The 27,995-nt window shown below is 47.3% G+C and overlaps 1 protein-coding gene across 4 annotated transcripts in view; it reads right to left on the bottom strand.

Annotated features, from left to right (window-relative positions):
• The window catches only part of LOC141129525 (vang-like protein 1), a 53,867-nt gene extending 29,558 nt beyond the window's left edge, over positions 1 to 24,309 (bottom strand). For 2 of the 4 annotated variants that reach the window (XM_073617609.1, XM_073617610.1), the window contains exon 1: positions 24,165 to 24,302. The gene's annotated coding sequence lies outside the window, so the exon portion shown is untranslated. Of the gene's footprint in view, positions 1 to 24,164 lie in introns of all 4 variants that reach the window. The other 2 variants (XM_073617611.1, XM_073617612.1) reach the window with 2 other exon arrangements.
• Between the last annotated feature and the right edge of the window lie 3,686 nt (positions 24,310 to 27,995).

Below are 27,995 nucleotides of genomic sequence, written 5' to 3'. Positions count from 1 at the left end.
CCAGACCTCACACCACACAATCATCATCATCATCCCAACCTGTTCTCATAATACCCAACCAGACCCCCACACCACACAATCATCATCATCATCCCAACCTGTCCTCATAATACCCAACCAGACCCCACACCACACAATCATCATCACCCCAACCTGTCCTCATATTACACAACCAGACCCTACACCACACAATCATCATCATGATCCCAACCTGTCCTCATAATACCCAACCAGACCCTACACCACACAATCATCATCACCCCAACCTGTCCTCATTTTACCCAACCAGACCCTACACCACACAATCATCATCACCCCAACCTGTCCTCATATTACACAACCAAACCCTACACCACACAATCATCATCATCATCCCAACCTGTCCTCATAATACCCAACCAGACCCCACACCCCACAATCATCATCATCCCAACCTGTCCTCATATTACCCAACCAGACCCCACACCACACAATCATCATCATCATCATCCCAACCTGTCCTCATAAAACCCAACCAGACCCCACACCACACAATCATCATCATCATCCCAATCTATCCTCATAATACCCAACCAGACCCAATACCACACAATCATCTTCATCACCCCAACCTATCCTCATAATACCCAACCAGACCCCACACCACACAATCATCATCCCAACCTGTCCTCATATTACCCAACCAGACCCCACACCACACAATCATCATCATCCCAACCTGTCCTCCTAATACCCAACCAGACCCGACACCACACAATCATCATCCCAACCTGTCCCCATAATACCCAACCAGACCCCACACCACACAATCATCATCATCCCAACGTGTCCTCATAATACCCAACCAGACCCCGCACCACACAATCATCATCATCATCATCCCAACCTGTCCTCATATTACCCAACCAGACCTCACACCACACAATCATCATCATCATCCCAACCTGTCCTCATCATACCCAACCAGACCCCACACCACACAATCATCATCACCCCAACCTGTCCTCATATTACCCAACCAGACTCCACACCATACAATCATCATCATCCCAACCTGTCCTCATAAAACCCATCCAGACACCACACAATCATCATCATCCCAACCTGTCCTCGTAAAACCCAACCAGACCCCACACCACACAATCATCATCATCCCAACCTGTCCTCATATTACCCAACCAGACCCCACACCTCACAATCATCATCATCCCAACCTGTCCTCATAATACCCAACCAGACCCCACACCACACAATCATCATCATCATCCCAACCTGTCCTCATAATACCCAACCAGACCCCACACCACACAATCATCATCATCCAAACCTGTCCTCATATTACCCAACCAGACCCCACACCTCACAATCATCATAATCCCAACCTGTCCTCATAATACCCAACCAGACCTCACACCACACAATCATCATCATCACCCCAACCTGTCCTCATATTACACAACCAGACCCTACACCACACAATCATCATCATCATCCCAACCTGTCCTCATAATACCCAACCAGACCCTACACCACACAATCGTCATCACACCAACCTGTCCTCATATTACCCAACCAGACCCTACACCACACAATCATCATCACCCCAACCTGTCCTCATAATACCCAACCAGACCCCACACCACACAATCATCATCATCCCAACCTGTCCTCATATTACCCAACCAGACCCCACACGTCACAATCATCATCATCACCCCAACCTGTCCTCATAATACCCAACCAGACCCCACACCACACAATCATCATCATCCCAACCTGTCCTCAAATTACCCAACCAGACCCCACACCACACAATCATCATCATCATCCCAACCTGTCCTCATAAAACCCAGACACCACACAATCATCATCATCCCAACCTGTCCTCATAAAACCCAACCAGACCCCACACCACACAATCATCATCATCATCCCAACCTATCCTCATAATACCCAACCAGACCCAATACCACACAATCATCTTCATCACCCCAGCCTGTCCTCATAATACCCAACCAGACCCCACACCACACAATCATCATCATCATCCCAACCTATCCTCATAATACCCAACCAGACCCCACACCACACAATCATCATCATCATCATCATCCCAACCTGTCCTCATAATACCCAACCAGACCCCACACCACTCAATCTTCATCACCCCAACCTGTCCTCATAAAACCCAACCAGACCCCACACCACACAATCTTCATCATCCCAACATGTCCTCATATTACCCAACCAGACCTCACACCACACAATCATCATCACCCCAACCTGTCCTCGTAATACCCAACCAGACTCCACACCATACAATCATCATCATCATCCCAACCTGTTCTCATAAAACCCAACCAGACCCCACACCTCACAATCATCATCATCATCATCATCATCATCATTCCAACCTGTCCTCATAATACCCAACCAGACCCCACACCACAAAATCACCATCATCTCAACCTGTCCTCATAATACCCAACCAGACCCCACACCACACAATCATCATCATCCCAACCTGTCCTCATAAAACCCAACCAGACCCCACACCATACAATCATCATTCCAACCTGTCCTTATAATACCCAATCAGACCCCATACCACACAATCATCACCAACATCCCAACCTGTCCTCATAAAACCCAACCAGACCCCATACCACACAATCATCACCAACATCCCAACCTGTCCTCATAATACCCAACCAGACCCCACACCACACAATCATCATCACCACAACCTGTCCTCATAATACCCAACCAGACCCCACACCATACAATCATCATCATCCCAACATGTTCTCACAATACCCAACCAGACCCCACACCACACAATCTTCATCATACCAACCTGCCTCATAATACCCAACCAGACTCCACACCATACAATCATCATCATCATCCCAACCTGTCCTCATATTACCCAACCAGACCCCACACCTCACAATCATCATCATCCCAACCTGTCCTCATAATACCCAACCAGACCCCACACCACACAATCATCATCATCCCAACCTGTCCTCATATTACCCAACCAGACCCCACACCTCACAATCATCATCATCCCAACCTGTCCTCATAATACCCAACCAGACCTCACACCACACAATCATCATCATCACCCCAACCTGTCCTCATATTACACAACCAGACCCTACACCACACAATCATCATCATCATCCCAACCTGTCCTCATAATACCCAACCAGACCCTACACCACACAATCATCATCACCCCAACCTGTCCTCATATTACCCAACCAGACCCTACACCACACAATCATCATCACCCCAACCTGTCCTCATAATACCCAACCAGACCCCACACCACACAATCATCATCATCCCAACCTGTCCTCATATTACCCAACCAGACCCCACACCACACAATCATCATCATCCCAACCTGTCCTCATATTACCCAACCAGACCCCACACCACACAATCATCATCATCATCCCAACCTGTCCTCATAAAACCCAACCAGACACCACACAATCATCATCATCCCAACCTGTCCTCATAAAACCCAACCAGAACCCACACCACACAATCATCATCATCATCCCAACCTATCCTCATAATACCCAACCAGACCCCACACCACACAATCATCATCATCCCAACCTGTCCTCATATTACCCAACCAGACCCCACACCACACAATCATCATCATCACCCCAACCTGTCCTCATAATAACCAACCAGACCCCACACAACACAATCATCATCATCCCAACCTGTCCTCATATTACCCAACCAGACCCCACACCACACAATCATCATCATCCCAACCTGTCCTCATATTACCCAACCAGACCCCACACCACACAATCATCATCATCATCCCAACCTGTCCTCATAAAACCCAACCAGACACCACACAATCATCATCATCCCAACCTGTCCTCATAAAACCCAACCAGACCCCACACCACACAATCATCATCATCATCCCAACCTATCCTCATAATACCCAACCAGACCCCACACCACACAATCATCATCATCCCAACCTGTCCTCATATTACCCAACCAGACCCCACACCACACAATCATCATCATCATCCCAACCTGTCCTCATAAAACCCAACCAGACACCACACAATCATCATCATCCCAACCTGTCCTCATAATACCCAACCAGACCCCACACCACACAATCATCATCCCAACCTGTCCCCATAATACCCAACCAGACCCCACAACACACAATCATCATCATCCCAACCTATCCTCATAATAACCAACCAGACCCCACACCACACAATCATCATCATCATCCCAACCTGTCCTCATAATACTCAACCAGACCCCACACCTCACAATCATCATCACCCCAACCTGTCCTCATAATACCCAACCAGACTCCACACCATACAATCATCATCATCATCCCAACATGTCCTCATATTACCCAACCAGACCTCACACCACACAATCATCATCACCCCAACCTGTCCTCATAATACCCAACCAGACTCCACACCATACAATCATCATCATCATCCCAACCTGTCCTCATAAAACCCAACCAGACCCCACACCTCACAATCATCATCATCATCATCATCATCATCCCAACCTGTCCTCATAATACCCAACCAGACCCCACACCACAAAATCACCATCATCTCAACCTGTCCTCATAATACCCAACCAGACCCCACACCACACAATCATCATCATCCCAACCTGTCCTCATAAAACCCAACCAAACCCCACACCACACAATCATCATCATCATCCCAACCTGTCCTCATAAAACCCAACCAGACCCCATACCACACAATCATCACCAACATCCCAACCTGTCCTCATAAAACCCAACCAGACCCCATACCACACAATCATCACCAACATCCCAACCTGTCCTCATAATACCCAACCAGACCCCACACCACACAATCATCATCACCTCAACCTGTCCTCATAATACCCAACCAGACCCCACACCACACAATCATCATCATCCCAACATGTTCTTATAATACCCAACCAGACCTCACACCACACAATCATCATCAACCCAAACTGTCCTCATAATACCCAACCAGACCCCACACCACACAATCTTCATCATACCAACCTGCCTCATAATACCCAACCAGACCCCACACCACACAATCATCTTCATCACCCCAACCTGTCCTCATAATACCCAACCAGACCCCACACCATACAATCATCATCATCCCAACCTGTCCTCATAATACCCAACCAGACCCTACACCCCACAATCATCATCATCCCAACCTGTCCTCATATTACCCAACCAGACCCCACACCACACAATCATCATCATCATCATCCCAACCTGTCCTCATAAAACCCAACCAGACCCCACACCACACAATCTTCATCATCCAAACCTGTCCACATAATAACCAACCAGACCCCACACCACACAATCATCCTCATCCCAACCTGTCCTCATAATACCCAACCAGACCCCACACCACACAATCATCATCATCCCAACACGTCCTCATAATACCCAACCAGACCCCACACCACACAATCATCATCATCCCAACCTCTCCTCATAATACCCAACCAGACCCCACACCACACAATCATCATCATCCCAACTTGTCCTTATAATACCCAACCAGACCCCACACCTCACAATCATCATCATCCCAATCTGTCCTTATAATACCCAACCAGACCCCACACCACACAATCATCATCATCATCCCAACCTGTCCTCATAATACCCAACCAGACCCCACACCACACAATCAATATCATTCCAACCTGTCCTCATAAAAAACAACCAGACTCCACACCACACAATCATCATCATCCCAACCTGTCCTCATATTACCCAACCAGACCTCACACCACGCAATCATCATCATCCCAACCTGTCCTCATTACACCCAACCAGACCCCACACCACACAATCTTCATCTCCCCAACCTGTCCTCATAATACCCAACCAGACCCCACACCACACAATCATCATCATCATCCCAACCTGTCCTCATAATACCCAACCAGACTCCACACCACACAATCATCATCACCCCAACCAGTCCTCATAATACCCAACCAGACCCCACACCACACAATCATCATCATCATCCCAACCTGTCCTCATATTACCCAACCAGACCCCACACCACACAATCATCATCACCCCAACCTGTCCTCATAAAACCCAACCAGACACCACACCACACAATCATCATCATCATCCCAACCTGTCCTCATAAAACCCAACCAGACACCACACAATCATCATCATCCCAACCTGTCCTCATAAAACCCAACCAGACCCCACACCACACAATCATCATCATCATCCCAACCTATCCTCATAATACCCAACCAGACCCAATACCACACAATCATCTTCATCACCCCAACCTGTCCTCATAATACCCAACCAGACCCCACACCACACAATCATCATCATCATCCCAACCTGTTCTCATAATACCCAACCAGACCCCACACCACACAATCATCATCATCCCAACCTGTCCTCATAATACCCAACCAGACCCCACACCACACAATCATCATCCCAACCTGTCCCCATAATACCCAACCAGACCCCACAACACACAATCATCATTATCCCAACCTATCCTCATAATACCCAACCAGACCCCACACCACACAATCATCATCATCATCATCCCAACCTGTCCTCATAATACCCAACCAGACCCCACACCACACAATCATCATCACCCCAACCTGTCCTCATAAAACCCAACCAGACCCCACACCACACAATCTTCATCATCCCAACATGTCCTCATATTACCCAACCAGACCTCACACCACACAATCATCATCACCCCAACCTGTCCTCATAATACCCAACCAGACTCCACACCATACAATCATCATCATCATCCCAACCTGTCCTCATAAAACCCAACCAGACCCCACACCTCACAATCATCATCATCATCATCATCATCATCATCATCCCAACCTGTCCTCATAATACCCAACCAGACCCCACACCACAAAATCACCATCATCTCAACCTGTCCTCATAATACCCAACCAGACCCTCCACCACACAATCATCATCATCCCAACCTGTCCTCATAAAACCCAACCAGACCCCACACCATACAATCATCATCATTCCAACCTGTCCTTATAATACCCAATCATACCCCACACCACACAATCATCATCATCATCCCAACCTGTCCTCATAAAACCCAACCAGACCCCATACCACACAATCATCACCAACATCCCAACCTGTCCTCATAAAACCCAACCAGACCCCACACCACACAATCATCATCACCTCAACCTGTCCTCATAATACCCAACCAGACCCCACACCATACAATCATCATCATCATCCCAACCTGTCCTCATAAAACCCAACCAGACCCCATACCACACAATCATCACCAACATCCCAACCTGTCCTCATAAAACCCAACCAGACCCCATACCACACAATCATCACCAACATCCCAACCTGTCCTCATAAAACCCAACCAGACCCCACACCACACAATCATCATCACCTCAACCTGTCCTCATAATACCCAACCAGACCCCACACCATACAATCATCATCATCATCCCAACCTGTCCTCATAAAACCCAACCAGACACCACACAATCATCATCATCCCAACCTGTCCTCATAATACCCAACCAGACCCCACACCACACAATCATCATCATCCCAACCTGTCCTCATATTACCCAACCAGACCCCACACCTCACAATCATCATCATCCCAACCTGTCCTCATAATACCCAACCAGACCTCACACCACACAATCATCATCCCAACCTGTTCTCATAATACCCAACCAGACCCCACACCACACAATCATCATCATCCCAACCTGTCCTCATATTACCCAACCAGACCCCACACCTCACAATCATCATCATCCCAACCTGTCCTCATAATACCCAACCAGACCTCACACCACACAATCATCATCCTAACCTGTCCTCATAATACCCAACCAGACCCCACACCACACAATCATCATCATCCCAACCTGTCCTCATATTACCCAACCAGACCCCACACCTCACAATCATCGTCATCCCAACCTGTCCTCATTTTACCCAACCAGACCCCACACCACACAATCATCATCATCACCCCAACCTGTCCTCATAATACCCAACCAGACCTCACACCACACAATCATCATCCTAACCTGTCCTCATAATACCCAACCAGACCCCACACCACACAATCATCATCATCCCAACCTGTCCTCATATTACCCAACCAGACCCCACACCTCACAATCATCATCATCCCAACCTGTCCTCATTTTACCCAACCAGACCCCACACCACACAATCATCATCATCACCCCAACCTGTCCTCATAAAACCCAACCAGACCCCACACCACACAATCATCATCATCCCATCCTGTCCTCATAATACCCAACCAGACCCCACACCAAACAATCATCATCATCCCAACCTGTCCTCATATTACCCAACCAGACCCCACACCACACAATTATCATCATCATCCCAACCTGTCCTCATAAAACCCAACCAGACACCACACAATCATCATCATCCCAACCTGTCCTCATAAAACCCAACCAGACCCCACACCACACAATCATCATCATCATCCCAACCTGTTCTCATAATACCCAACCAGACCCCACACCACACAATCATCATCATCCCAACCTGTCCTCATAATACCCAACCAGACCCCACACCACACAATCATCATCCCAACCTGTCCCCATAATACCTAACCAGACCCCACACCACACAGTCATCATCATCATCATCCCAACCTGTCCTCATAAAACCCAACCAGACCCCACACCACACAATCATCATCATCCCAACATGTCCTCATATTACCCAACCAGACCCCACACCACACAATCATCATCATCATCCCAACCTGTCCTCATAAAACCCAACCAGACACCACACAATCATCATCATCCCAACCTGTCCTCATAATACCCAACCAGACCCCACACCACACAATCATCATCCCAACCTGTCCCCATAATACCCAACCAGACCCCACAACACACAATCATCATCATCCCAACCTATCCTCATAATAACCAACCAGACCCCACACCACACAATCATCATCATCATCCCAACCTGTCCTCATAATACTCAACCAGACCCCACACCTCACAATCATCATCACCCCAACCTGTCCTCATAATACCCAACCAGACTCCACACCATACAATCATCATCATCATCCCAACATGTCCTCATATTACCCAACCAGACCTCACACCACACAATCATGATCACCCCAACCTGTCCTCATAATACCCAACCAGACTCCACACCATACAATCATCATCATCATCCCAACCTGTCCTCATAAAACCCAACCAGACCCCACACCTCACAATCATCATCATCATCATCATCATCATCCCAACCTGTCCTCATAATACCCAACCAGACCCCACACCACAAAATCACCATCATCTCAACCTGTCCTCATAATACCCAACCAGACCCCACACCACACAATCATCATCATCCCAACCTGTCCTCATAAAACCCAACCAAACCCCACACCACACAATCATCATCATCATCCCAACCTGTCCTCATAAAACCCAACCAGACCCCATACCACACAATCATCACCAACATCCCAACCTGTCCTCATAAAACCCAACCAGACCCCATACCACACAATCATCACCAACATCCCAACCTGTCCTCATAATACCCAACCAGACCCCACACCACACAATCATCATCACCTCAACCTGTCCTCATAATACCCAACCAGACCCCACACCACACAATCATCATCATCCCAACATGTTCTTATAATACCCAACCAGACCTCACACCACACAATCATCATCAACCCAAACTGTCCTCATAATACCCAACCAGACCCCACACCACACAATCTTCATCATACCAACCTGCCTCATAATACCCAACCAGACCCCACACCACACAATCATCTTCATCACCCCAACCTGTCCTCATAATACCCAACCAGACCCCACACCATACAATCATCATCATCCCAACCTGTCCTCATAATACCCAACCAGACCCTACACCCCACAATCATCATCATCCCAACCTGTCCTCATATTACCCAACCAGACCCCACACCACACAATCATCATCATCATCATCCCAACCTGTCCTCATAAAACCCAACCAGACCCCACACCACACAATCTTCATCATCCAAACCTGTCCACATAATAACCAACCAGACCCCACACCACACAATCATCCTCATCCCAACCTGTCCTCATAATACCCAACCAGACCCCACACCACACAATCATCATCATCCCAACACGTCCTCATAATACCCAACCAGACCCCACACCACACAATCATCATCATCCCAACCTCTCCTCATAATACCCAACCAGACCCCACACCACACAATCATCATCATCCCAACTTGTCCTTATAATACCCAACCAGACCCCACACCTCACAATCATCATCATCCCAATCTGTCCTTATAATACCCAACCAGACCCCACACCACACAATCATCATCATCATCCCAACCTGTCCTCATAATACCCAACCAGACCCCACACCACACAATCAATATCATTCCAACCTGTCCTCATAAAAAACAACCAGACTCCACACCACACAATCATCATCATCCCAACCTGTCCTCATATTACCCAACCAGACCTCACACCACGCAATCATCATCATCCCAACCTGTCCTCATTACACCCAACCAGACCCCACACCACACAATCTTCATCTCCCCAACCTGTCCTCATAATACCCAACCAGACCCCACACCACACAATCATCATCATCATCCCAACCTGTCCTCATAATACCCAACCAGACTCCACACCACACAATCATCATCACCCCAACCAGTCCTCATAATACCCAACCAGACCCCACACCACACAATCATCATCATCATCCCAACCTGTCCTCATATTACCCAACCAGACCCCACACCACACAATCATCATCATCATCCCAACCTGTCCTCATAAAACCCAACCAGACACCACACAATCATCATCATCCCAACCTGTCCTCATAAAACCCAACCAGACCCCACACCACACAATCATCATCATCATCCCAACCTATCCTCATAATACCCAACCAGACCCAATACCACACAATCATCTTCATCACCCCAACCTGTCCTCATAATACCCAACCAGACCCCACACCACACAATCATCATCATCATCCCAACCTGTTCTCATAATACCCAACCAGACCCCACACCACACAATCATCATCATCCCAACCTGTCCTCATAATACCCAACCAGACCCCACACCACACAATCATCATCCCAACCTGTCCCCATAATACCCAACCAGACCCCACAACACACAATCATCATTATCCCAACCTATCCTCATAATACCCAACCAGACCCCACACCACACAATCATCATCATCATCATCCCAACCTGTCCTCATAATACCCAACCAGACCCCACACCACACAATCATCATCACCCCAACCTGTCCTCATAAAACCCAACCAGACCCCACACCACACAATCTTCATCATCCCAACATGTCCTCATATTACCCAACCAGACCTCACACCACACAATCATCATCACCCCAACCTGTCCTCATAATACCCAACCAGACTCCACACCATACAATCATCATCATCATCCCAACCTGTCCTCATAAAACCCAACCAGACCCCACACCTCACAATCATCATCATCATCATCATCATCATCATCATCCCAACCTGTCCTCATAATACCCAACCAGACCCCACACCACAAAATCACCATCATCTCAACCTGTCCTCATAATACCCAACCAGACCCTCCACCACACAATCATCATCATCCCAACCTGTCCTCATAAAACCCAACCAGACCCCACACCATACAATCATCATCATTCCAACCTGTCCTTATAATACCCAATCATACCCCACACCACACAATCATCATCATCATCCCAACCTGTCCTCATAAAACCCAACCAGACCCCATACCACACAATCATCACCAACATCCCAACCTGTCCTCATAAAACCCAACCAGACCCCATACCACACAATCATCACCAACATCCCAACCTGTCCTCATAAAACCCAACCAGACCCCACACCACACAATCATCATCACCTCAACCTGTCCTCATAATACCCAACCAGACCCCACACCATACAATCATCATCATCATCCCAACCTGTCCTCATAAAACCCAACCAGACCCCATACCACACAATCATCACCAACATCCCAACCTGTCCTCATAAAACCCAACCAGACCCCATACCACACAATCATCACCAACATCCCAACCTGTCCTCATAAAACCCAACCAGACCCCACACCACACAATCATCATCACCTCAACCTGTCCTCATAATACCCAACCAGACCCCACACCATACAATCATCATCATCATCCCAACCTGTCCTCATAAAACCCAACCAGACACCACACAATCATCATCATCCCAACCTGTCCTCATAATACCCAACCAGACCCCACACCACACAATCATCATCATCCCAACCTGTCCTCATATTACCCAACCAGACCCCACACCTCACAATCATCATCATCCCAACCTGTCCTCATAATACCCAACCAGACCTCACACCACACAATCATCATCCCAACCTGTTCTCATAATACCCAACCAGACCCCACACCACACAATCATCATCATCCCAACCTGTCCTCATATTACCCAACCAGACCCCACACCTCACAATCATCATCATCCCAACCTGTCCTCATAATACCCAACCAGACCTCACACCACACAATCATCATCCTAACCTGTCCTCATAATACCCAACCAGACCCCACACCACACAATCATCATCATCCCAACCTGTCCTCATATTACCCAACCAGACCCCACACCTCACAATCATCGTCATCCCAACCTGTCCTCATTTTACCCAACCAGACCCCACACCACACAATCATCATCATCACCCCAACCTGTCCTCATAATACCCAACCAGACCTCACACCACACAATCATCATCCTAACCTGTCCTCATAATACCCAACCAGACCCCACACCACACAATCATCATCATCCCAACCTGTCCTCATATTACCCAACCAGACCCCACACCTCACAATCATCATCATCCCAACCTGTCCTCATTTTACCCAACCAGACCCCACACCACACAATCATCATCATCACCCCAACCTGTCCTCATAAAACCCAACCAGACCCCACACCACACAATCATCATCATCCCATCCTGTCCTCATAATACCCAACCAGACCCCACACCAAACAATCATCATCATCCCAACCTGTCCTCATATTACCCAACCAGACCCCACACCACACAATTATCATCATCATCCCAACCTGTCCTCATAAAACCCAACCAGACACCACACAATCATCATCATCCCAACCTGTCCTCATAAAACCCAACCAGACCCCACACCACACAATCATCATCATCATCCCAACCTGTTCTCATAATACCCAACCAGACCCCACACCACACAATCATCATCATCCCAACCTGTCCTCATAATACCCAACCAGACCCCACACCACACAATCATCATCCCAACCTGTCCCCATAATACCTAACCAGACCCCACACCACACAGTCATCATCATCATCATCCCAACCTGTCCTCATAAAACCCAACCAGACCCCACACCACACAATCATCATCATCCCAACATGTCCTCATATTACCCAACCAGACCCCACACCACACAATCATCATCATCATCCCAACCTGTCCTCATAAAACCCAACCAGACACCACACAATCATCATCATCCCAACCTGTCCTCATAATACCCAACCAGACCCCACACCACACAATCATCATCCCAACCTGTCCCCATAATACCCAACCAGACCCCACAACACACAATCATCATCATCCCAACCTATCCTCATAATAACCAACCAGACCCCACACCACACAATCATCATCATCATCCCAACCTGTCCTCATAATACTCAACCAGACCCCACACCTCACAATCATCATCACCCCAACCTGTCCTCATAATACCCAACCAGACTCCACACCATACAATCATCATCATCATCCCAACATGTCCTCATATTACCCAACCAGACCTCACACCACACAATCATCATCACCCCAACCTGTCCTCATAATACCCAACCAGACTCCACACCATACAATCATCATCATCATCCCAACCTGTCCTCATAAAACCCAACCAGACCCCACACCTCACAATCATCATCATCATCATCATCATCATCCCAACCTGTCCTCATAATACCCAACCAGACCCCACACCACAAAATCACCATCATCTCAACCTGTCCTCATAATACCCAACCAGACCCCACACCACACAATCATCATCATCCCAACCTGTCCTCATAAAACCCAACCAAACCCCACACCACACAATCATCATCATCATCCCAACCTGTCCTCATAAAACCCAACCAGACCCCATACCACACAATCATCACCAACATCCCAACCTGTCCTCATAAAACCCAACCAGACCCCATACCACACAATCATCACCAACATCCCAACCTGTCCTCATAATACCCAACCAGACCCCACACCACACAATCATCATCACCTCAACCTGTCCTCATAATACCCAACCAGACCCCACACCACACAATCATCATCATCCCAACATGTTCTTATAATACCCAACCAGACCTCACACCACACAATCATCATCAACCCAAACTGTCCTCATAATACCCAACCAGACCCCACACCACACAATCTTCATCATACCAACCTGCCTCATAATACCCAACCAGACCCCACACCACACAATCATCTTCATCACCCCAACCTGTCCTCATAATACCCAACCAGACCCCACACCATACAATCATCATCATCCCAACCTGTCCTCATAATACCCAACCAGACCCTACACCCCACAATCATCATCATCCCAACCTGTCCTCATATTACCCAACCAGACCCCACACCACACAATCATCATCATCATCATCCCAACCTGTCCTCATAAAACCCAGCCAGACCCCACACCACACAATCTTCATCATCCAAACCTGTCCACATAATAACCAACCAGACCCCACACCACACAATCATCCTCATCCCAACCTGTCCTCATAATACCCAACCAGACCCCACACCACACAATCATCATCATCCCAACACGTCCTCATAATACCCAACCAGACCCCACACCACACAATCATCATCATCCCAACCTCTCCTCATAATACCCAACCAGACCCCACACCACACAATCATCATCATCCCCACTTGTCCTTATAATACCCAACCAGACCCCACACCTCACAATCATCATCATCCCAATCTGTCCTTATAATACCCAACCAGACCCCACACCACACAATCAATATCATCATCCCAACCTGTCCTCATAATACCCAACCAGACCCCACACCACACAATCAATATCATTCCAACCTGTCCTCATAAAAAACAACCAGACTCCACACCACACAATCATCATCATCCCAACCTGTCCTCATATTACCCAACCAGACCTCACACCACGCAATCATCATCATCCCAACCTGTCCTCATTACACCCAACCAGACCCCACACCACACAATCTTCATCACCCCAACCTGTCCTCATAATACCCAACCAGACCCCACACCACACAATCATCATCATCATCCCAACCTGTCCTCATAATACCCAACCAGACTCCACACCACACAATCATCATCACCCCAACCAGTCCTCATAATACCCAACCAGACCCCACACCACACAATCATCATCATCATCCCAACCTGTCCTCATATTACCCAACCAGACCCCACACCACACAATCATCATCATCATCCCAACCTGTCCTCATAAAACCCAACCAGACACCACACAATCATCATCATCCCAACCTGTCCTCATAAAACCCAACCAGACCCCACACCACACAATCATCATCATCATCCCAACCTATCCTCATAATACCCAACCAGACCCAATACCACACAATCATCTTCATCACCCCAACCTGTCCTCATAATACCCAACCAGACCCCACACCACACAATCATCATCATCATCCCAACCTGTTCTCATAATACCCAACCAGACCCCACACCACACAATCATCATCATCCCAACCTGTCCTCATAATACCCAACCAGACCCCACACCACACAATCATCATCCCAACCTGTCCCCATAATACCCAACCAGACCCCACAACACACAATCATCATTATCCCAACCTATCCTCATAATACCCAACCAGACCCCACACCACACAATCATCATCATCATCATCCCAACCTGTCCTCATAATACCCAACCAGACCCCACACCACACAATCATCATCACCCCAACCTGTCCTCATAAAACCCAACCAGACCCCACACCACACAATCTTCATCATCCCAACATGTCCTCATATTACCCAACCAGACCTCACACCACACAATCATCATCACCCCAACCTGTCCTCATAATACCCAACCAGACTCCACACCATACAATCATCATCATCATCCCAACCTGTCCTCATAAAACCCAACCAGACCCCACACCTCACAATCATCATCATCATCATCATCATCATCATCATCCCAACCTGTCCTCATAATACCCAACCAGACCCCACACCACAAAATCACCATCATCTCAACCTGTCCTCATAATACCCAACCAGACCCTCCACCACACAATCATCATCATCCCAACCTGTCCTCATAAAACCCAACCAGACCCCACACCACACAATCATCATCATTCCAACCTGTCCTTATAATACCCAATCATACCCCACACCACACAATCATCATCATCATCCCAACCTGTCCTCATAAAACCCAACCAGACCCCATACCACACAATCATCACCAACATCCCAACCTGTCCTCATAAAACCCAACCAGACCCCATACCACACAATCATCACCAACATCCCAACCTGTCCTCATAAAACCCAACCAGACCCCACACCACACAATCATCATCACCTCAACCTGTCCTCATAATACCCAACCAGACCCCACACCATACAATCATCATCATCATCCCAACCTGTCCTCATAAAACCCAACCAGACACCACACAATCATCATCATCCCAACCTGTCCTCATAATACCCAACCAGACCCCACACCACACAATCATCATCATCCCAACCTGTCCTCATATTACCCAACCAGACCCCACACCTCACAATCATCATCATCCCAACCTGTCCTCATAATACCCAACCAGACCTCACACCACACAATCATCATCCCAACCTGTTCTCATAATACCCAACCAGACCCCACACCACACAATCATCATCATCCCAACCTGTCCTCATATTACCCAACCAGACCCCACACCTCACAATCATCATCATCCCAACCTGTCCTCATAATACCCAACCAGACCTCACACCACACAATCATCATCCTAACCTGTCCTCATAATACCCAACCAGACCCCACACCACACAATCATCATCATCCCAACCTGTCCTCATATTACCCAACCAGACCCCACACCTCACAATCATCGTCATCCCAACCTGTCCTCATTTTACCCAACCAGACCCCACACCACACAATCATCATCATCACCCCAACCTGTCCTCATAATACCCAACCAGACCTCACACCACACAATCATCATCCTAACGTGTCCTCATAATACCCAACCAGACCCCACACCACACAATCATCATCATCCCAACCTGTCCTCATATTACCCAACCAGACCCCATACCTCACAATCATCATCATCCCAACCTGTCCTCATTTTACCCAACCAGACCCCACACCACACAATCATCATCATCACCCCAACCTGTCCTCATAAAACCCAACCAGACCCCACACCACACAATCATCATCATCCCATCCTGTCCTCATAATACCCAACCAGACCCCACACCAAACAATCATCATCATCCCAACCTGTCCTCATATTACCCAACCAGACCCCACACCACACAATTATCATCATCATCCCAACCTGTCCTCATAAAACCCAACCAGACACCACACAATCATCATCATCCCAACCTGTCCTCATAAAACCCAACCAGACCCCACACCACACAATCATCATCATCATCCCAACCTGTTCTCATAATACCCAACCAGACCCCACACCACACAATCATCATCATCCCAACCTGTCCTCATAATACCCAACCAGACCCCACACCACACAATCATCATCCCAACCTGTCCCCATAATACCTAACCAGACCCCACACCACACAATCATCATCATCATCATCCCAACCTGTCCTCATAAAACCCAACCAGACCCCACACCACACAATCTTCATCATCCCAACATGTCCTCATATTACCCAACCAGACCTCACACCACACAATCATCATCACCCCAACCTGTCCTCATAATACCCAACCAGACTCCACACCATACAATCATCATCATCATCCCAACCTGTCCTCATAATACCCAACCAGACCCCACACCACAAAATCACCATCATCCCAACCTGTCCTCATAAAACCCAACCAGACCCCACACCATACAATCATCATCATTCCAACCTGTCCTTATAATACCCAATCATACCCCACACCACACAATCATCATCATCATCCCAACCTGTCCTCATAAAACCCAACCAGACCCCATACCACACAATCCTCACCAACATCCCAACCTGTCCTCATAAAACCCAACCAGACCCCATACCACACAATCATCACCAACATCCCAACCTGTCCTCATAATACCCAACCAGACCCCACACCACACAATCATCTTCATCACCCCAACCTGTCCTCATAATACCCAACCAGACCCCACACCATACAATCATCATCATCCCAACCTGTCCTCATAATACCCAACCAGACCCTACACCCCACAATCATCATCATCCCAACCTGTCCTCATATTACCCAACCAGACCCCACACCTTACAATCATCATCATCATCATCATCCCAACCTGTCCTCATAATACCCAACCAGACCCCACACCACAAAATCACCATCATCTCAACCTGTCCTCATAATACCCAACCAGACCCCACACCACACAATCATCATCATCCCAACCTGTCCTCATAAAACCCAACCAGACCCCACACCATACAATCATCATCATTCCAACCTGTCCTTATATTACCCAATCATACCCCACACCACACAATCATCACCATCATCCCAACCTGTCCTCATAAAACCCAACCAGACCCCATACCACACAATCCTCACCAACATCCCAACCTGTCCTCATAAAACCCAACCAGACCCCATACCACACAATCATCACCAACATCCCAACCTGTCCTCATAATACCCAACCAGACCCCACACCACACAATCATCTTCATCACCCCAACCTGTCCTCATAATACCCAACCAGACCCCACACCATACAATCATCATCATCCCAACCTGTCCTCATAATACCCAACCAGACCCCACACCACACAATCATCATCATCATTCCAACCTGTCCTCGTAATACCCAACCAGACCCCACACCATGCAATCATCATCATCCCAACCTGTCCACATAATACCCAACCAGACCCCACACCACACAATCTTCATCACCCCAACCTGTCCTCATAATACCCAACCAGACCCCACACCACACAATCATCATCATCATTCCAACCTGTCCTCGTAATACCCAACCAGACCCCACACCATGCAATCATCAATATCCCAACCTGTCCTCATAATACCCAACCAGACTCCACACCACACAATCATCATCATCCCAACCTGTCCTCATATTACCCAACCAGACCCTACACCACACAGTCATCATCATCCCAACCTGTCCTCATTACACCCAACCAGACCCCACACCACACAATCTTCATCACCCCAACCTGTCCTCATAATACCCAACCAGACCCCATACCACACAATCATCATCATCATCCCAACCTGTCCTCATAATACCCAACCAGACCCCACACCACACAATCATCATCATCCCAACCTGTCCTCATAATACCCAACCAGACCCCACACCTCACAATCATCATCATCATCCCAACCTGTCCTCATAATACCCAACCAGACCCCACACCACACAATCATCATCATCATCCCAACCTGTCCTCATAATACCCAACCAGACCCCACACCACACAATCATCATCACCCCAACCTGTCCTCATTACACCCAACCAGACCCCACACCACACAATCTTCATCACCCCAACCTGTCCTCATAATACCCAACCAGACCCCATACCACACAATCTTCATCACCCCAACCTGTCCTCATAATACCCAACCAGACCCCACACCACACAATCATCATCATCCCAACCTGTCCTCATATTACCCAACCAGACCCCACACCTCACAATCATCATCATCCCAACCTGTCCTCATATTACCCAACCAGACCCCACACCACACAATCATCATCATCCCAACCTATCCTCATAATACCCAACCAGACCCCACACCACACAATCATCATCATCATCCCAACCTGTCCTCATAAAACCCAACCAGACCTCACACCACACAATCTTCATCATCCCAACCTGTCCACATAATACCCAACCAGACCCCACACCACACAATCATCCTCATCCCAACCTGTCCTCATAATACCCAACCAGACCCCACACCACACAATCATCATCATCCCATCCTGTCCTCATAATACCCAACCAGACCCCACACCACACAATCATCATCATCCCAACCTGTCCTTATAATACCCAACCAGACCCCACACCTCACAATCATCATCATCCCAACCTGTCCTTATAATACCCAACCAGACCCCACACCTCACAATCATCATCATCCCAACCTGTCCTCATAATACCCAACCAGACCCCACACCACACAATCATCATCATCCCAACCTGTCCTTATAATACCCAACCAGACCCCACACCTCACAATCATCATCATCCCAACCTGTCCTCATAAAACCCAACCAGACCCCACACCACACAATCATCATCATCACCCCAACCTGTCCTCATATTACCCAACCAGACCTCACACCACACAATCATCATCATCATCCCAACCTGTCCTCATATTACCCAACCAGACCTCACACCACGCAATCATCATCATCCCAACCTGTCCTCATTACACCCAACCAGACCCCACACCACACAATCTTCATCACCCCAACCTGTCCTCATAATACCCAACCAGATCCCACACCACACAATGATCATCATCATCATCCCAACCTGTCCTCATAATACCCAACCAGACCCCACACCACACAATCATCATCATCATTCCAACCTGTCCTCATAATACCCAACCAGACACCACACCACACAATCATCATCAACCCAAACTGTCCTCATAATACCCAACCAGACCCCACACCACACAATCATCATCATCATCCCAACATGTTCTCATAATACCCAACCAGACCTCACACCACACAATCTTCATCATCCCAAAATGTTCTCATAATACCCATCCAGACCCCACACCACACAATCATCATCATCATCCCAACCTCTCCTCATAATACCCAACCAGACCCCACACCACACAATCATCATCATCCCAACCTGTCCTCATATTACCCAACCAGACCCCACACCACACAATCATCATCATACCAACCTGTCCTCATATTACCCAACCAGACCCCACACCACACAATCATCATCATCCCAACATGTTCTCATAATACCCAACCAGACCCCACACCACACAATCATCATCCCAATCTGTCCTCATAATACCCAACCAGACCCCACACCACACAATCATCATCATCCCAACCTGTCCTCATATTACCCAACCAGACCCCACACCTCACAATAATCATCATCATCATCCCAACCTGTCCTCATAATACCCAACCAGACCTCACACCTCACAATCTTCATCACCCCAACCTGTCCTCATAATACCCAACCAGACCCCACACCATACAATCATCATCATCCCAACCTGTCCTCATAATACCCAACCAGACCCTACACCCCACAATCTTCATCATCCCAACCTGTCCACATAATACCCAACCAGACCCCACACCACACAATCATCATCTTCATCATCACCAACCTGTCCTCATAAAACCCAACCAGACCCCATACCACACAATCATCACCAACATCCCAACCTGTCCTCATAAAACCCAACCAGACCCCATACCACACAATCATCACCAACATCCCAACCTGTCCTCATAATACCCAACCAGACCCCACACCACACAATCATCATCATCCCAACATGTTCTCATAATACCCAACCAGACCTCACACCACACAATCATCATCAACCCAAACTGTCCTCATAATACCCAACCAGACCCCACACCACACAATCTTCATCATCCCAACCTGTCCTCATAATACCCAACCAGACCCGCCACCACACAATCATCATCATTCCAACCGTTCCTCATAATACCCAACCAGACCCCACACCACACAATCATCATCATCCCAACCTGTCCTCATAATACCCAACCAGACCCCACACCACACAATCATCATCATCATCATCATCCCAACCTGTCCTCATAATACCCAACCAGACCCCACGCCACACAATCATCATCATCCCAACCTGTCCTCATAATACCCAACCAGACCCCACACCACGCAATCATCATCATCCCAACCTGTCCTCATAATACCCAACCAGACCCCACACCTCACAATCATCATCATCCCAACCTGTCCTCATAATACCCAACCAGACCTCACACCTCACAATCATCATCATCCCAACATGTTCTCATATTACCCAACCAGACCCCACACCTCACAATCATCATCATCATCCTAACCTATCCTCATAATACCCAACCAGACCCCACACCACACAATCATCATCATCCCAACCTGTCCTCATAAAACCCAACCAGACCCCACACCACACAATCATAATCATCCCAATCTGTCCTCATAATACCCAACCAGACCCCACACCACACAATCATCATCATCATCCCAACCTGTCCTTATAATACCCAACCAGACCCCACACCACACAACCATCTTTATCCCAACCTGTCCTCATAATACCCAACCAGACCCCACACCACACAATCATCATTATCCCAACATGTCCTCATATTACCCAACCAGACCCCACACCACACAATCATCATCATCATCCCAACCTGTCCTCATAAAACCCAACCAGACCCCACACCTCACAATCATCATCATCATCCCAACCTGTCCTCATAATACCCAACCAGACTCCACACCATACAATCATCATCATCATCCCAACCTGTCCTCATAATACCCAACCAGAACCTACACCACACAATCATCATCTCAACCTGTCCTCATAAAACCCAACCAGACCCCACACCTCACAATCATCATCATTATCCCAACCTGTCCTCATAATACCCAACCAGACCCCACACCACACAATCATCATCATCCCAACCTGTCCTCATATTACCCAACCAGACCCCACACCACACAATCATCATCATCCCAACCTGTCCTCATAATACCCAACCAGACCCCACACCACACAATTATCATCCCAACCTGTCCTCATAATACCCAACCAGACCCCACACCATGCAATCATCATCATCCCAACATGTTCTCATAATACCCAACCAGACCCCACACCACACAATCATCATCATTCCAACCTGTCCTCATAATACCCAACCAGACCCCACACCACACCACACCACACAATCATCCTCACAATGCTTGTAATATACCCACGCTGTGGGAGATTTACTAAAACTGGAGCACACAGAATAAGGTGCAGTTTTAAATAATAATCAATCAGCTTCCAGCTTCAGGTTTTTCTAATAAACTTTGACAATAAAACCTGGAAGTTGATTGGTTACTACCGGTATGAACATTCTGTGTGCACCCGTTTTAGCAAATCTCCCCCATAGTGTTATAATGAAGTTCTCTGTAGTTACAATAATGCAATAACATTCTTTGTTATTATACAGAGCGGTGGTATATACTCAGAGCTATTATACAGAGCGGTGTGATAATATACAATATATAATGTGTAATTGTCTTACAGGAAGTGCCGGTTGTGTATAAATAACACAAGTCACATTGTATCTCACCTTGTCCTCCATTACTATGGAGAGATATAAACGTCACAACACTCACCTGTGTATGTGAATTCCTGTGTGTGTACCGGTCACCGTTCCTGCCCCCACACACCATATAACACCCCCCCATATATCCCGCACAGTGTAAGGTACCCCCATACAGCCCACCTGAAGCTGCTCACCTCATAGAATGCGACCAGAGTGCAGAGACCCCCCCACTCCGAGTCTGCAGAACCTGCACACCGCTCACCAAACCTGCTCCACCACTCCTATGCCTGAGGTGCGTCCTCCCCTCCCCCACACCACTGACAGGCCTCACCGATCACTACTACACACCAATGTGTGACTATCACATACCACACACAGCAAATATAGAAGAGCGACGGCGGAAAAAAAAAAGACCAAGTGGTCCATCACGTCTGCCCATTTTTTATTTTTTTTTCGGTAACTTTTTTATCTGACTATAGATCTAAGTTTGTCCTGAGAATGTGAGAATTCACTCCCTTTAGACTGTCTCACTACCTCTGCTGGAAGTTTATTCCAAGTATCAACTACTCTTTCAGTAAAATAATACTGAGTTTGGAATTTCCTCCAAGTTTGAGGTCATGTCCCCCGTGTTCTTCACCTTATCTTCATACTGGAAATCCGGCCCTCCACCACCTTATTCACCCCCTTATTGTATTTAAAGGTTTCAGTCATGTCCATCCTTTCCCTTCTTTCCTCCAGACTGTACATAATAAGTTCTTGAAGTCTTTCCTGATATGAGGTCTGCAGAACTGGACTCAGTTTTCTAAATGAAGTCTCACTAAAGATCTATATAGAGGAATCAGGACCTCCTTCCTCCTGGTGATCCCTCTAGTGATATAAAGATCTATATAGAGGAATCAGGACCTCCTTCCTCCTGCCGGTGATCCCTCTAGTGATATAAAGATCTATATAGAGAAATCAGGACCTCCTTCTTCCTGCTGGTGACCCCTCTAGTGATATAAAGATCTATATAGAGGAATCAGGACCTCCTTCCTCCCACTGGTGACCCCTCTAGTGATATAAAGATCTATATAGAGGAATCAGGACCTCCTTCCTCCTGCCGGTGATCCCTCTAGTGATATAAAGATCTATATAGAGAAATCAGGACCTCCTTCTTCCTGCTGGTGACCCCTCTAGTGATATAAAGATCTATATAGAGAAATCAGGACCTCCTTCTTCCTGCTGGTGACCCCTCTAGTGATATAAAGATCTATATAGAGAAATCAGGACCTCCTTCTTCCTGCTGGTGACCCCTCTAGTGATATAAAGATCTATATAGAGAAATCAGGACCTCCTTCTTCCTGCTGGTGACCCCTCTAGTGATATAAAGATCTATATAGAGAAATCAGGACCTCCTTCCTCCTGCTGGTGATCCCTCTAGTGATATAAAGATCTATATAGAGAAATCAGGACCTCCTTCTTCCTGCTGGTGACCCCTCTAGTGATATAAAGATCTATATAGAGGAATCAGGACCTCCTTCCTCCTGTTGGTGACCCCTCTAGTGATATAAAGATCTATATAGAGGAATCAGGACCTTCTTCCTCCTGCCGGTGATCCCTCTAGTGATATAAAGATCTATATAGAGGAATCGGGACCTCCTTCCTCCTGCTGGTGACCCCTCTAGTGATATAAAGATCTATATAGAGGAATCAGGACCTCCTTCCTCCTGCCGGTGATCCCTCTAGTGATATAAAGATCTATATAGAGAAATCAGGACCTCCTTCCTCCTGCTGGTGACCCCTCTAGTGATATAAAGATCTATATAGAGGAATCGGGACCTCCTTCCTCCTGCTGGTGACCCCTCTAGTGATATAAAGATCTATATAGAGGAATCAGGACCTCCTTCCTCCTGCCGGTGATCCCTCTAGTGATATAAAGATCTATATAGAGAAATCAGGACCTCCTTCCTCCTGCTGGTGACCCCTCTAGTGATATAAAGATCTATATAGAGGAATCAGGACCTCCTTCCTCCTGTTGGTGACCCCTCTAGTGATATAAAGATCTATATAGAGGAATCAGGACCTCCTTCCTCCTGCTGGTAATCCCTCTAGTGATATAAAGATCTATATAGAGGAATCAGGACCTCCTTCCTCCTGCTGGTAATCCCTCTAGTGATGTAAAGATCTATATAGAGGAATCGGGACCTCCTTCCTCCTCCTGGTGACCCCTCTAGTGATATAAAGATCTATATAGAGGTGGTGTATATAGGGGAATCAGATCTCAGTGATCACTACTACATACCACTGTGTCACTATAATACACCAGAGAGACCTCACCGACCACTACTACACACCACTGGTGGGGGCCCCAGAATAGCCATTTGATGATCTAGAAAGGTAAGAGGTCCTCAGAATCATCATTGTAGGACTTGGTTAGGTCAGTAGGGCCCTGAATAGGCATTACCGGACCAGGTAAGGTCAGGAACCCCAGATAAGACATTACAGGACCCTGTAAGGTTGGCAGTGAGCCCAGAATAGCCATTATAACACCCAGTAATGTCAGGGCCCCCTGTAATGGGCCCAGTAAGTTCAGGGGAACCCACGATCTTCATTACAGGACCCAGTAATGTCGGGGGGGGGGCTACAATTGCACAGACAGTATCCAGTAAAATCAGAGGGCCTCTGAATAGCCATTACAGGACCCGGTAAGGTCAGGAGGCCCCATATTAGGCATTGTAGAACCTGGTGAGGTCAAGTGGTGCCTGAACAGGCATTACAGTACCAGGTAAGGTCAGGAGCCCCAAAATAGCCATTACAGGACTCAGTAAAGTCAGGGCGCCCCAGAATATCAAATACAGGATACAGTAGGGTCAGGGAGCCCCTGAATAGCTTGTTAGAGGACCTCGTAAGAGCAGAGGACCCAGAATCGCCATTATAGGATCCATTAGGGTCAGGGGCTCCAGAATAGCCATTACAGGACCTAATAAGGTCAGGGAGCCTGGACGAGTAAATACAGGACCCGGTAAGGTCAGGGGTCCCCAGGATAGCCATTAGAGGACCCAGTAATGTCAGCGGGGCCCAGAATACCTAATACATGATCTGGTGGGGTCAGGGGGGGGGCACCCAAATAGCTATTATAGAACTCTCTAAGGTCTGGGGGGTCTCAGAAAAGTCATTGCAGAACCTTGGACGGTCGGGTGGGACAAGAATACCCATTAATGGAAGCAGTGAGCTCAGGGGGCCCCATAATGGTAAATACAGACTCCAGTAAGGTCAGGCTGATATAAGTGTACCCCTCACATATTTATATAGATTATTAAGATTTAATATTTATATAGATTATTAAGATGGTGACTGCGCCCATCCTGTACGCACAGCCCCCATAATGAGGAATGAGCCGTCATCTCCATCCTCTATACACAATCATGGGGAAGGATGGGAGGTTTCCTATCGTTTCAGATCACATGACCCCGGCCAGTGTTTCGTCAGATTCGGCGACCCGTCAGAATGTGTAACGGAAGTGACATTTAGCCGCCGCCATCTTGCTACACCCGAACTCCTCCACAGTAAGGATACACCGAGAAGGTGAAAGCGGACATCTTGTTACACCCACCGGAGTTTTGCATTTTACTTATTTTTAACAGTAAAGTGAGTTTATATAGTGGGGTACAATACTTAGAACTCCATCTGACTGGTTAGATGTTGAATTTTAAAAGCAGCGGTGAGCCTGCTGATCTCATAGATTTGCTAATCTGACAGAAGTTTGCTGCTTTTAAAATTAAACATCTAAACAGTTAGACGGAGTTCTAAGTATTGTATTGCATTATATAAACTCACTTTACTGTTACAAATAAGTAAAATGCAAAACTCTGGTGGGTGTAACAAGATGTCCGCCTTCCCCCTTCTCAGTGTATCCTTACTGTAGAGGAGTGTGGGGTGTAGCAAGATGGCGGCGGCTAAACGTCACTTCCGTTACACATTCTAACGGGTCGCCGATTCTCATGAAACATTGGTCTCCATATTAGTGGTGGGTTTCCGGAAGCGGC

The sequence above is a fragment of the Aquarana catesbeiana genome, linkage group LG02 (genome assembly GCF_042186555.1).
Source record: "Aquarana catesbeiana isolate 2022-GZ linkage group LG02, ASM4218655v1, whole genome shotgun sequence".
Taxonomy (NCBI): domain Eukaryota; kingdom Metazoa; phylum Chordata; class Amphibia; order Anura; family Ranidae; genus Aquarana; species Aquarana catesbeiana.
This window is presented reverse-complemented; position numbering and strand designations above follow the sequence as displayed.